Source organism: Lissotriton vulgaris, chromosome 11 (genome assembly GCF_964263255.1).
Source record: "Lissotriton vulgaris chromosome 11, aLisVul1.2, whole genome shotgun sequence".
Classification (NCBI taxonomy): domain Eukaryota; kingdom Metazoa; phylum Chordata; class Amphibia; order Caudata; family Salamandridae; genus Lissotriton; species Lissotriton vulgaris.
The window spans coordinates 498,849,685-498,864,841 of NC_141699.1; positions in this window are offsets into that span (position 1 = coordinate 498,849,685).

Here is a 15,157-nt window from a genome sequence, read left to right on the forward strand (position 1 = left end):
CACTCATGACATCACTGATGGCATCTCAAATTACATCCCTGATGACATCATCCTTGTGGCACACCTCCTCTTACTGTAATATAACCTTTGATACACACATTCAAAAAGAGAAACAAAGATTTTCAAAAAAATGGAGATACCCTTTCCAGTTAGAACAACATCAAACATCCATTTACTTGCATATACAGCTATACACACACCACTACACTTACATCTACAGAAACGTACACATACTTACTCTCTTAAACAATCACTTCTATAAACACATACTTATTTATACAGGACCTCTTCCAATCTCTCACTCACACTCTCACATATACTCACTTATATACATCAATACTCACATATACTAGTTTAAAACATATGTAGTTACTCATGAGGATACTATTGAGGCAGTCATTCACTCACTAATACACCCATATACATACTCATCCACCCATGCAGTCCTGCACACATGCTGTCTTCAAAACACATACAAACAGTGAGTCAGTCATTCATAGATCTGTGCGCTAAGTAATACCCACCCCAAAAAACCATACAGACACTCATTCTGATACTCAAAAAACCAACTATTAACCCATATAGACACTCATGTAGCTACTCACCAACCCATGAGGCCACTTATAGACAAAGTGAGACACTGATACATATATTTACATATTTAAACATTACTCGCTAAGACATGTATTCACTAAGATACACATAAGTCAGTTATACAATCAATTTTACAAAAAAACCCCATCCATTTAGACATTTATTTACCCATTTATTCTTTCATCGACCTTTAGATATACATATATAAAAAATATTTATTTTTCAGAAAGACACACATTCACTGGATGATGTCATCAGTGATGTAATTTGAGATGTCATCAGTGATGTCATGAGTGATGTCACTGACCATGTCATGAGTGATGTAGTATGTGACGTCATCAGCAGTGCATTGCGGGCGCGCGAGTTATAGTTAGCTGAACTAACTATAACGGGGGAATTTCAATGGTTTTGAATGAGTGAAATGTCCAGCTAACTATAACATTTGTGAAACCTATATTTTTTTCTGTGAATTTCTAAGGTTTTTTAAATGCTAATTCCTAACTATAACATGTGTGAAACCTATGGTTTTTTCAGTGAATATATATATATATATACTAGTCAACCCAGAACATGCAACTTAGATTACCTCAAGTAAGGTGGATAAAAAGAGCACTCTTTTGTTATAGTCTTACAGCAGTCCAAAAAAAGGAGTAAATAAAGACACGTGCAAGTTTGAAATGTTTATTTCTAATGCCGTAATCTCATGCGCAGAACCTCAGATAATACAACCAAACATATTATCAGAAACAAGGTTATCAGCATTGTTACTATTCCATAAAATACAAAGGGAGAAAGCATCTTATATTGCTAACGGGAAACAGGTTTAAAATATACCTACATTTCACCCTCCCTACCAGGATAGTTTATAACTACAGAAGGTCTCATAGGATTAGATGGACGGCCCCATACCTCTGGTACTCAGCAGTAGTGGATAACATGGAGTTCTGCACAAACTGTCAGGATACGAATGTGTGTAATTATGCCTCCACAATACATTATTAAACGCGCCAGTATCAGACGTGGCCACAGCTGCATATGTGTTATAGGTTGAACGTGCAAGAATCATTTGAATAACAGACACAATGTCTGGGCAGCACTCACCTTGCTGCAGTCTTCGCCGTGAGGGAAACGTCTTCCACATCCCAGGTGCCTTCCAGCTAGCTGCAGTACCAGCCGTGAGGGCAACGGCTCCTGCAATCTCGGTGCTCCCCACGACTGCACTACAACTTCCAGGTGCCCCGGAGGTCAGGGTGCACTTGTGATGCCACTGCGGCGCCCTGAGGCGCTTGAAAAGATCGGAGTACCAGGAGCTGCGGGGGAAACGTCTGGGCAGCACTCACCTTGCTGCAGTCTACGCCGTGAGGGAAACGGCTTCCACATCCCAGGTGCCTTCCAGCTAGCCGCAGTACCAGCCGTGAGGGCTATGGCCCCTGCAATCTCGGTGCTCCCCACGCCGGCACTACAACTCCCAGGTGCCCCAATGGTCAGGGCGCACCTGTGACGCCATCGCAGCGTCCGGAGGCGCTTGAAAAGATAGGAGCGCCGGGAGCTGCGGGAGGAACGTCTGGGCAGCACTCACCTTGCTGCAGTCTTCGCCATGAGGGAAACGACTTCCACATCCCAGGTGCCTTCCAGCTAGCTGCAGTACCAGCTGTGAGGGCAACGGCTCCTGCATTCTCGATGCTCCCCATGCCGACACTACAACTCCCGAGGGTCAGGGCGCACCTGTGATGCCACCGCAGAGCCCAGAGGCTCTTGAAAAGATCGGAACGCCGGAAGCTGCGGGGGAAACGTCTGGGCAGCACTCACCTTACTGCAGCATGCTTGGAAATGCTTTTAATATGGTAACAACCAAGATAGAAAACACTGAAAGAAGAATGTCCATGGGTTTATCAGTATCCCACATAGACTCTCAGAATAATTCAGGAAATGATGGGGATATAAATCCCTTGCCTTTATCACCTAATATAATAGTTGTCAAATCTGTCCCCCCTGACAATTTATCAGCTGCCCCGGATATGGACAGAAATGTAATTACCATTCCTGATACCCAACAGGATATTGAAGTCTCTGAAGCTACTACTAGTTCCACTATCTTGGACGTCAACAGTAAGAACGTAGGAGAGAAAAGGAAGAGAGGGCCTTCAAAACAACTGGTTAAAAAGAGGAAACAACCCCCTCGAAACAAAGGTCAACCTACCCCACAGAGTATGTGGTCCCGAGATAAAACTGTATCCAGCGGGGTGTCACCTAATGAGACTGTGCAGCCAGCTGACAGTATTGTAGACTTGGACTTAGGTACAACGGTAGTAGGGTCTAACTCTACCCATACACAGACTGAATCTACTATCACAAAAGGTATTCACGATAGGAACTTAATTGACACGATAGTGGACTCAACTTTTAACCAATTGAAAAGTCTAATGGTCAAACAGTTTAATCTTATTTTTAAACGTCAGGATAGGTTAGAAAGCCTGGTGAAAAAAGAAGATGCCAAAAGGAAAGGGGCCACTATAATTTACCAAATCAGGGGTGAACGGCTTTTGAAGGATATTGAGGCTGCAAACAGAAGCACTACTAAGGGAAGGGATGACAGCAGTATACTGGGCACTAAGATCATAGGCGAAAAATGTGATACACAGAGTAACCAGCCTCTTTCTAATGATTCTATTAGTACTGCTGCGGGCGTTTTGTTGCAGCAATCGATGCCTGCAGCTGTCAGGTCTTCTGGCCCAACTTGTCCGCCCACAGGAGTTCCATCTACTATGCCAGCATCAGCCACAAAAGTCAGTAAATGATTCAAATAATAGGCCCACCCCTGTTATACGGCTTAAAAAACAGGCCGAGGCCGTTCTTAACTTGCCGCCAGAAGCCTGTCCTTATGTCATAATTTTAACGGGTGTTCCACCCTTGAAAGAGGAGCAAAGTGAGTCCTGGGAACAGCATAAAAATAAAAGCATTGACTGGTTGTTTAGGCATAAAGGGGTAGGGATGGAGATCTCTAACGAAATCCTAATGGTACTAAGGGTGGGATGGGTTGGTCCTACTTCTAAGAACATCCCTGGCGACTGTATAGTCTTGAATTTTAGACACCCATCCCTAGTGAATCATATATTAAGAAGTAATACATTCACTCTAATTTTCCAACTGTCATAACTCTGTTACCTTTGGGATTTTTTTATAGACCGCCCCAGAGACCATTAGAGCCAGTCACACCAATATATCCGCTTTATAACGGGTTTAGTGTTGTATCGGACCTGGAGAGCCAGGACTGACCATCAATAGGACTTCCAAATGCCGAAAAAAGGCTCTTGAATAGTGGAATGGTCAATCAGTTTGTGAATAAACAAAGTTCCACTAGTACCCCTGATACAGTATGTTTGGAAGAACTATTACCATCCCATCTCCCAACAAAAGGTCATGGATCCGCAGAACACAATTTGAACATACTTAGTTGGAACACTGCGGGCTTAAAGTAAAAAATGGAACTGACAGAATGGGTTGATTGGATTAGCAATTTTGATATTTTAATGTTTCAGGAAACATGGTGTACTAGTGGCTTGCTCCTGGAGGGATTCCTCTGTTATAATAATATTGTACCTAATCCTGTAACAGGTCGCCCTAGTGGGGGCCTATCCACATGGATAAAGATTACCACAGGAAGTTAAATTAAACCCTTGGAGACTAACGATAGTAACTTCCAGGCCATAATCTATTCCAACGGAATGTTGTTATGTTTAATACATTTTTATAATATTTATTTTTCTTCACAACCCAATAAGAATTCTATACATTTGTTTGATTTTATAGATAAAATTGTAGTTGATCAAAGGAATGGCTTTGGATGGTAACTGCTTGGGTGTCAATTTTAATGCGCATTTGTACAAAAGAATAGCCAACTCAGCAGCTGCATCCGTTCGGGCACTTCCTTGTAAAAGAGGGAAAGAACTCCTCAATCACCTAGCTACTAGGGACCTAGTTAATGTTATGTAAAAAGCTGGGTGCTTGAAGGATAGCGGCCCATTGCCTACCTTTAGAGGACGCGGCTGTTGACTATGTTTTTATATCTTCATCCCTTGTGAACTGTCTAGTGAAGGCCGATGTCTTAAGCACTGCCAATAGTGACCACAATCCAATCCTGACAACTTTTAAATCCATTAACAAAATAAAAAGGCGGAAGGAAATAGGAGCAAGGAATCTGATTGTTTAAACTGATAAAATTAAAGTAATTTGGAAGGTCATAGATAATAAGGCCCTCTTAGTGCGCATCATAAAAACTTATCCCTCACTTGCGGAAATTTGCTTGTCATGTAGATGCTCAGGCCCAGAGATCATTCAAGCTTTTTCTGGGCTATGCGTGGGAATTAAACAAGAAATTTCTAAACCCATCAATAACCTGAATAAAACTCCTAGCTGGTGTAATGGCATATGTTCACGGGACAATCGTGAATTGCGGGCAGCACTTGTTGCTGAACCAAGGGATTGGCCTTTGGTAAGAATTTTGAGAATACGCTATAAGAAAGCTACAAAAACTCAGAGAGAGGAGCTACTAAAAGAGCGGTGGGATTCTTTGGCCCGCACCGCAGCTCTTAAAGATGTTACTGGGTTTTGGGATGAGGTAAAATCAATGAGGTCTTTGGGTACTAATACCACCCCGATTAGCTGTAATATAGCCAGTAAAATGTGGGAAGACCATTTCTCAAGCATATATTCACCCCAACAAAAGATTGTTGATAATAATTACCCAGTTAAGGCAGTTAACATCTCTGTAATTGAAGTTGAAGACGCCATAAACCAAAGTGGAGGAAATAAAGCGCTAGGACCTGATGGTTTATTAATTTATCTGATAAAAACAGAGCTAGATTTCTGGTCCCCCTTGCTATGTAACGTTTTTAATAATTTATCCCATAACAGTATCCCAAAAACTTGGTCTAATAGCATCATTGTCCCTATCTTCAAGATGGGCGATAGACTTAATCCTAGCTGCTACCACCCTATATCGTTGATTGACAATACCTTGAAGATTTTAGGAAGAGTGATTTTTAATAAGATCAGGATCTGGGCAGAGGATAATCAGATTTTACATCCTTGTCAGTTGGGATTTAGGAGCAACGTGGGAACTGTAGAACAGTGCTTGAACTTAAGTCTCATATTGGGCAAATATACCATCGCCAAAAAAGCTCCTTTGTATTTGGGCTTCATGGACTTGAGTTCGGCCTTCGATTTTGTTAACCGTTCACGTTTGTGGGAGATTCCTTTAAACTATGGGTTGGATAAGGTACTTGTATATTTTTTGGCACATTTACACAGAGACCTGAAAGCCCGGGTCAGGATAAATAATGAAGGCGAGGTCTCCGACGATATTTTAATTGGTAGGGGAGTTAGACAAGGATGTGTCTTGGCCTCCCTACTTTTTATTCTTTTTATAAATGAATTAAATAATTCCCTGTCTAAATTATCCAGTGATGAGTGAGAGATCTTAAAAAGCACTAGCACTTTTCCCTATCTGGGATTAATTTACTTAGATTCAGGATCTTGGCTCCTCATGTAATCCATTGGAAAAATAAATTCGGTAAGGCTATAAATTCTATCATTAGCCTCCGGCAACCAAAACGGGCAGAGGTTGTAATACCGTTACTACAGATTTATAGAACACAATGTATACTGACGGCAACTTATGGTGCTGAGGTGTGGGGGTATACAAACGGTAGTAGTATACAAACTGAAGAAAATAGATTCTGTAGAAAAGTATTAGGGGCCATCATTTCTGCACCTACCTATGTATGCCATAAGTAATTGAACCTTCTTTACATCGAGGACTTCATCAGATCGAGGCCGGCCTTATTCTGGCTAATGATCTGTCGGAATCCTGCTGCATTTTTAACACAAGAAATTATCATGGATTGCATTAAGTGTGACAGGGGCAGTCACATACCCTGGCTTAGAGCAGTAAAGGCAAGCCTAGCTAGTGTGGAGATGGAGCATACTTTCCTTTCCCCTTTAGTCACTGAAGGTATCAACTACAAGTCAGTGAGAGGGGCATTGTATAACTTGTACCGGAAGGAAAGAGAAGAGATGGAGCTCCATAAGCCATCAATAATTAGATATACCCCTCTCCTTGTGTCACCAGGCAGGAATAATAATATGCCACAGGAAAATCTCAGAAAAAACATTGGGATATGGAATAGAAGCTTGCTATTCTGTCTTTGGGATGGGAGTATAAAATATTCTCTCTCCTTCCCCTTAGGTTTTAATAAAAGTTTAGAGAGCCTGGCTTGCCCGTGTGACACTAGATGTAAGCAAACTTTGTTACACTTTTTGTTTTTCTGTAGATATTATGCTAGATATACCAAACAGTATTTAATTCCTTATTTTAAAGCGCAGGGTATTGCTGATTTAATTTGGCATTTCTGGATATACAGTTGTTAAGTAGTGATGAAATGATTCTAAGAGCTAGCTCCTTCCTCCAATCTGCAATACACTCACGAAATTCTATGAATATGCCATAGTTAAAATGGATCATTGGTGTACACATCTGCTGTTTTGCACATAGCTCACAAGGTTTACATAATGCGGATTTGCACATAGATATTATGGTATCACTGTTTATTTACTTCAGTACTATAAATATTTGCATTTTAGTATTCATACACAATTGTTGTTTGCAAATAGTCTAATGTTTACATACCTTTGTTTTGTGCATAGCTATTGTTAGAAGCATTGTTCATAGTGTGTCAGTTTTAAAAGATTATCCTCTTTATTCTTTGTACAAAGGGTTTTTATTGCTGCTATTGAAATCCTTTTTCCAATCCATTTTAAAATGTTTATGTGATTATATAGCTATGCTTATTGCTAGTGATGAATTGTACTTTTCTGGATGTTTTTATATCCGAATAAAGACCATTTGACTTGACTTGACAGTATCCAAGATAACCTTGATGTTACATGATCTCACTATACACACTAAACTAGCGAGGCAGTCTAGAAATGTAGAATAACAAATTATTCCCATGTGAAACAAAATACTCAGCCTTCTCTAAACAATATCACAAGTGCGTGTCATGTGCAAAACAGAGCAGGAAAGTAAAAATGGTGTTTAACCTTCTAATAAACTCATGCTAACTTAACATGGTGTGAGTGCAAGGCTCAGCCCATGACACCCTCCCTCGATCGAAGCACGTGATAAAAACGTGGGCGAATTAGGAACCCATAGTCCAAGCCTGAAAAGCAGAGTCAAGTTCAAATTTGCATAAAAAATTATTCGCTGTTTGATAGAAAACAGTAACTAAATAATAAAGAATAGGTGAAAAAATCAAAGAGTCTTAATCCAACAGCATATAAACACAGTCTGTAGCAACAGCCTCCAAGAGGAAGTCATTGTTCTCATCTGAAAACATTTCAGCCATCCAATTCAATAGTGAGAATGAACATTCATGTTCCTCAACGACCGGTGCCTCTATCACCATCAGAGGAAAACTCAGGTCATCTTCAATATAACTGCGTGCCAAGAAGTCATGCGCAGCTGCAATAACATTCCAAAGTCCCATTATTCCATGTATCGCTGCTAAGGCCATAATCCCACCGCCAGAACAGATCAAGTCATGAACCACTAAGGGGCTCATCAGGTGGTCATAATCTGCGTTGGGAGACACCGTACTGCAGAGACACAAATCCAGGGCCCAGTCGAAATCGCAGCTCAGGCAATCGAAGACAGGTTAAACGCATGTGAAAAAGGAAAATCAAAACGATAATCCATAAACTGCACTCAATGTAGCCAGAGGCAGAGCTCCGTAATAACTAAGCATTCGGTTGCGGAGCAGCAACAGCCAGGACATATTGTTGTGTGCTGCAGGATGTGCATCCATATTTAAGTAAACAAATTAATAAAAGCACACTGGCAACTAATGTGAGTATTGAGCGGAATTCACCAAAGATGCTGGAAAACATTGAATTAAAAAATGTCGAGAAGACACCAAATATACTTTGAAAAGAAGTCACAAGGCCACTGCTTTTAACTTTAAAAAAGTAAGGTAACCCCGTAATGCAGGACGCATTAAAAATACTCTGAATTTACTCCCCAAAATACAGAGGCACGTCTCTATTTAATAAATCATACACTTCTGTCGCGTTGTTTGCTACATGAAGGACAAATGTTTCTCTAGCAGATGTAAGATCGACCTCTTTTTGAGATAATAGCGCTCTTATACAGCTCATTTGGTTGACTCTTCTTTCAAGGTTGGAATCGACGGCCAGATGGAAACATCCAGCTTCCCATGCATAGGAGTAAACACAACTTTTTTATAGCAAACCACACGCTCAGTAACCATAATTATGTAACCGAGGCCTACTAACATTGCACAGCAATCTGCATTATTTCAAATTAAATAACTCACGTTTCCAGTAAACTGAACGTTGGTATGATAGCAGGTGTTGGAGTGCCTTTCAAAACTCAGGCCAAATTAGGAACATCTTGATTACAAAAGCCATGCAATTTCATACGTCTACAAATTAAGGAGTGATCTGGTGCTATTGTGCAATCCTCGCCATTCACATAGACTTCTTTTCCCTCCCTCAAGCACCTATGTGTAAATAATAATAACCAAGCTTCATGCAGATAAGCGTTGCCTAAAGATCCATATCTGCCTATAGCACAGTATTTCATGCTAACCTCAAACCTCAACATGCTAAAAAGTAACGTTATGATACCTTGGGTAAACCACCCAGCTGAATGGGATCTCCAATGAGTGACCACTTCTAACCATTCTCTTAGCGCGCCCTGTGCTCTGATTTGACAGTGAGAGAGTAATCGCACCATAGTTTGTACTGCTAATCATTCTCAGCATACGCTACGAATACGCTTCCACGTTACACGTCACATCAAAGCTTCCGTGTGACGTCATGTACGGCACCCCGTACGCAAAGATGCAAGGGTTTTTAATTGTTTAAAAACATATTTATGTATTTATTGAACATACCAACAGAAGACATTATCTAGGATAATTATGAAAACATTTTTTTTAAGTTCCAATAATCCTATAATACTTTTAAAAGCAATTACACAAATCACTGTGAAACGTCATGCGTACTCGCATCGTGAGAGCACCGTAATCACAGCGTAAGCGTATGCAAAGCCATGTGACTTTAAAAGAAGAGATTTGATTGGTTCATAACACTTCCTCTTACATCTGTTAAAACTTCCGGCCCATTTTAATAATTCTACTCTGACTTTCTAAGAAGAAGCATCTCTTCTGAGAATCTTGTCAAATAGAACAAAGTTTCCCATAATAACAGCAATGGACTCATCTTCCAGCCATTCTTCAGAGGAATATTTCATTCTTAAAGAACCTCCAAAGAAGAGGAAAGAAGCTCTAATTTGGCAGTTTTTTACTTTTCCAGATGTACAAATAAAGGTTAATGCTCCAAAAGTAACCTGTAAAATGTTCCAAACTCTTTCAAGGGGTGATCCATCTCGAAAATACTCCTTTGGCACAGCAAATATGGAGCGACACGCGAAGAACTTACACCCCAACAACATTGCTTGAGCTGCAACACAGAGGTTGAAGGACAACCCACCTGCTGCTGCACCAAGCACATCAACTGCTGCACCAGCATTTTCAGCAATCAGTCCACACCCATAAATTCATCCTGATTTTGCTCAAGTTAAAATTCTATACATTCATTGCAATAAACTTTTGTGTTATGGGAAACAGTCTATTGACCTGATAAAACGCAGGAAGCAGGAGCATCGCTGTCCTCGACATTACTTCTTTTTTCCATTCTTTTGTTCCTGTTGGACACTTACAAGCCCATTATAGAAAAAAATTGCCCGTGGGATTTGGCCTCCCCCGGGAGCTAGCTAAGAATAAAACAAACTTCTAGTTTTTCTTTTTCCTTTTCTACTGCGAAATAGTACAATACGCGGACAAAGCGTTTTTTAAAAAAAAAAATGTAAATAAATGTTTGCGCCTAAAGATCCATGTGGGACTCCCTGAGCAGGCCTAGAGGGTCAACATGTTTCTACCCTGCCTCCTTTCGTTATTTTTCAACTTGGCTTTACTGTTTTCTTGTGACTCTGTGCTACCGAGACACAAGAAGGCTGCCAACACTTCCTGGTTTGGAGTGTTGACCTTTTGGTGAATTGTGTGCTTTACAGAAGCATTTGACTTATGACTTATGTCTTATGACAGACACTTGACATCCAATCAGCATGCAGCTCATGCTCGTAATTGTACGAATTTCAGTACGTGTGCTGTACTTCGTCTCTAGATATTGCTATGAATTTTGATTTTTTCAGGAACTACTGAACGGATTCACACCATTTAACAAAAAGCACAATCTGCGAACAGAGCTGGGGAAAACACGTTTTAGGACTCCCCTTTTTTCTCGGCCCCCACTTGACGAATCACCCCCAAACTTTCAGGGAAGGAGCAGAGCGAAGCACGCCATTTTCTTGGAGAAATTCGCAAACATTCGTCTTCCAGCACCAAAGTTATTCCAAAAAGAATGTTGTGGATTTCCTATGGAAACTAGGTCCTAACTATAACTGCATATATATATAAACTTGACGAAGCCCCAAGGCGAAACGCGTCGTTGCTGTTGGTTTCTTCATTAAACACCTGTGGTAACCTCCCCTGCGTGTGCTACTTTCCTTTGGAGTCATTTTCCTGGGAGTTTTGGAGCGCTAATAAAAAAACGGGTACACCCCCGTTTTCGTGTGCACCCACTCGTGTGTGCAATTGGTTGGTGTCTGTGAGCTATTATATATATATATATATATATATATATATATATATATATATATATATATATATATATATATATATATATATATATATATATATATATATATATATATATATTTTTTTTTTTTTTTTAGGCATGAGGCATGGAAAGATGCCAACAGCGAATGGACCGAAAAGATCCTTAGGTGGACCAGATATATAGACGACCTGTTCCTTATCTGGCACGGTGATCGTCTATCTGCGGAAAAATATATTGCCATCTTAAATACCAACAATCTCAACCTGAAATGTACTAGCACCATTAGTGCCAGTAGTATTAATTACTTAGATCTGGAAATATTTGTGTAGAATAACATCTTACAAACCCGCCTGTACAGAAAACCTACGGCGGGTAATGCAGTACTGCATGCTAGCTCAAACCACCCCAAAAGTTTGGTGAAGAATGTGCCATATGGCGAATTTCTCCGCCTAAAGAGAAATTGTTCTTTAGAACGAGATTATATGCAGGCGACTATTGAGGCACAAGAGAGGTTTGAGAGAAGGGGGTATAATAGAAACATCTTGAAACAGGCCAGTGTGAAAGCCTCTGGTATTAACAGGAGGGATCTCCTAACACCTAAATCAAAAGCAGAGGTACCTGATGAGGTTAGAATGATTACTGAGTTCAATACCAAGTCAGGAGAAATTGTGAACATTTTCAAAAAACACTGGCATATTCTCACCGCTGATACAATCCTTAAAAAGAATCTGCCACAGAGACCACTAATTACATACAAAAGATGTCCATCTCTGGCAGATCATCTGGTCCACAGTCACTTCAAAACAATGACCCAACCCATCAAATTATCGAAGTCAACTTGCTTTTTTCCTTGTCTTAAATGTAAGGCATGCAGATTCAGCAGTAAAATGTCAGAGTACCCAAACCGCACAGGTGATAAGAAACCCAATATAAAAATCAAACAGTTGCTCAATTGCAACTCAGAATACACCATCTACTGTCTCACCTGCCCCTGCAAGCTGTGATACATTGGCAGTACCATAAAACCTGCAAAACTAAGAATCCTAGAGCATATGCGGGCAATTACCAATAAGGACAAAACATACCCTGTTGCCCGCCACTTTGCCGAACACCACCAAAGTAACTGGGAGAAACTTAGTTTCTATTGTATTGATCAGGCACCTAAATTAGAGCGGGGTGGAGACAGAGACAAGTCCCTACGCATCCTTGAGTCAAAGCATATCATCAGTCTTAAAACCATGACTCCGTGGGGACTAAATAATAATGAAGAACTTTGGGTTCACCTCTGAAACATGTACAGAAACTGACACATCTGAAAGTAATAAGTCAATTTTTTGCTGATCTGTATGTCATTACGAATATGTTTGTGCTGCTAATGTAACTGCCCATTCAGGGCTAAATAATCAACATCATGCTGAATAGGAAACTATTTCTCCTAACAATTCTGCACTCTAATGGTTAAAAGTCTATAAGAGACACTGTAAATATAAATTTCATATGAATTTATTGAATAACAGAATTGTTTGCTTTAATCAATTTTACTGTGTTTAAGAACTGTTAAATAATTGATTTACGTTACTTGTTTTTAATGAGCACTATGCACTTTACCTTTAGTCACCATTGATAGCCACGTATTTCGATGTAATTGTCACATTACAAGATGGCTCCCATCTTTTGGTATGCCAGTAGCCCTTTCTTTATTTCTATGACAATGGTCAACTGGCTAATGGCTTAAAATGGCGACATGTATTTTGCACGAAGGTAACACTGACGAAGCCTGCAAAGGCGAAATGCGTCTGTTGGGGTGAGGGGGGTTTGGTGTTAATAAATCTTTAATTTGGATACCAGTGTGCCAGCCATTCTTTCCGAACTCGTGGATGAAAGTAGGAACGTGTAGCAATATATATATATATTAAGGAGTGCTTAAACAACCCCATTTCAAAACTATTAGGCACTTGCCATTAGTTTTAGCCACAAATTTGCTTGGGTCCATGTTCATATATATATATTCAAAGAACTTTGTTTCTTTTCCCATCTGAAGTGTTTTCAGAAAAACGAACATGGACCCAAGCAGGTAATTTGTAGAGTTTTTAATTTGTGCGCAACACAATCTCCAGCAGGATAGACATCCAAAGAGGTACGTAGGCAGGTTTCAAGGTTCCATCGTGTATTTTATTCACCCATATTGATACAGACAAGTGTCCGCCTCAGACGCCCTTCGATCGCCTCCATGATCTTGTTCACCTGACGCCCTGAGACCGGACCACCATTTTAAATAGTGTATAACCAATCATACAGACGAAAATGACGGTGATGTGCAATAAACATAGAAAACATGTGTTATCAAAAGAGGAGCACTGAATTGAAAAACAGACTGTTTCAAAACGGGTAAATTCAATTAATATATTTTAAAAGTGTTTATATAATACATGGCGTCAGCAAGTCCCTATGATTGAAAATGGCAGCATAATAGTAGTGCACATATGAATATTACAAGACACATTTGTGGCTAAAACTAATGGCAAGTGCCTAATAGTTTTGAAATGTGGTTGTTTAAGCACTCCTTAATCTAAGCTTATCTTTGAGTTATTTTTGTCTTAGGTTTCAAAAGGGGTGTGCTGGGTGTGGAGGAGGAGCCACCCTCCACAAAGTTTAAGTGAAAGGAACACTAGTGACTGACGTCATTAAACCCTGCCCGCACTACTGATGGCAGAGATCTATCTGCCTATGTACTCTATGAACTTTTCAAATGCTTGTATATTATTTCAAGAGTTTTAATGGTAACCACTCATTTTATGATTTCAAATATTTATTTATTTATTTATTTTTAATTTTTTTTGTTGTCCTCATTAGCCAAAAAGTCGATCCAACTATGCTCTTGTCCTCTCAGACACAAGGACCGACCCCCCCCGTAGCCCCCCGGAGCCCAATGCTGAGCTCCAGGTGGCCCGAGAGTCAGCCTCAATGTCACCAACAGAGCTTGGAGAGACATACTCCCTTCAGACCAGTTCGGCCAGATGTCCCGTAGCTGTACGATACCACCCTTTAGGACAGAGAGATTTTAGGCCTAATCATCAGACCCGGGGAAAAAAAAAAACCCGTGTTGCCTAACTATCCCTCGTCCAATCGATCAAAAGGTCCCAAAATGTAAGAGATCGAGGGCTGCATGTTCTCGATAAGTCCAGCTTTGATGTTGCATAAAGTGAAGACAGCCACTCTGCATGTGTTGGGGGATTTATGTTAACCCAATTTTTACAAATTTCTCTTCTTGCCAGTAAGATGGCATAAAACAGAAAATCTCTCTCTAATCCCTTAATATTGTGGTTTAATCCGAAAATAATTAAAGACCATGTGCACGGAATAGTGATACCAAGAATAGATTCGAGTGTTGTTCTGACTTCATGCCAAAAAGTGGCAATATTCGGACACTCACAAAACATATGAAGGTCTGAGGCTGCTGGTAAGGAACACTTACAGCAGCACTTCCCTGTTTGAAATTTCGACAGCCTTTTAGGGGAGTAATACGCTCTGTGGAGTGTAAAGAAGTGGTTGCGCCTCAACCATGCTGGCTTAATGATTTTATAAAGGAGGGTGAAAGATTCCTCCCAAATAACCTCTCTATCTGGTTCTCCCTCCGCACCCCAAAGTTTTTCCGGGAGGTTAAAATCAGGCTCTCCATCCTCTATAATATGCCAATAGAAGAGTGCAACTTCCTTTTTTCCCGCAGGTTTTTCAACTAGGATATTTTCTAAAGGACTCTCCTCTCCCATCATTCCTTTTTTCTTAATTTGAGTCCGAAACT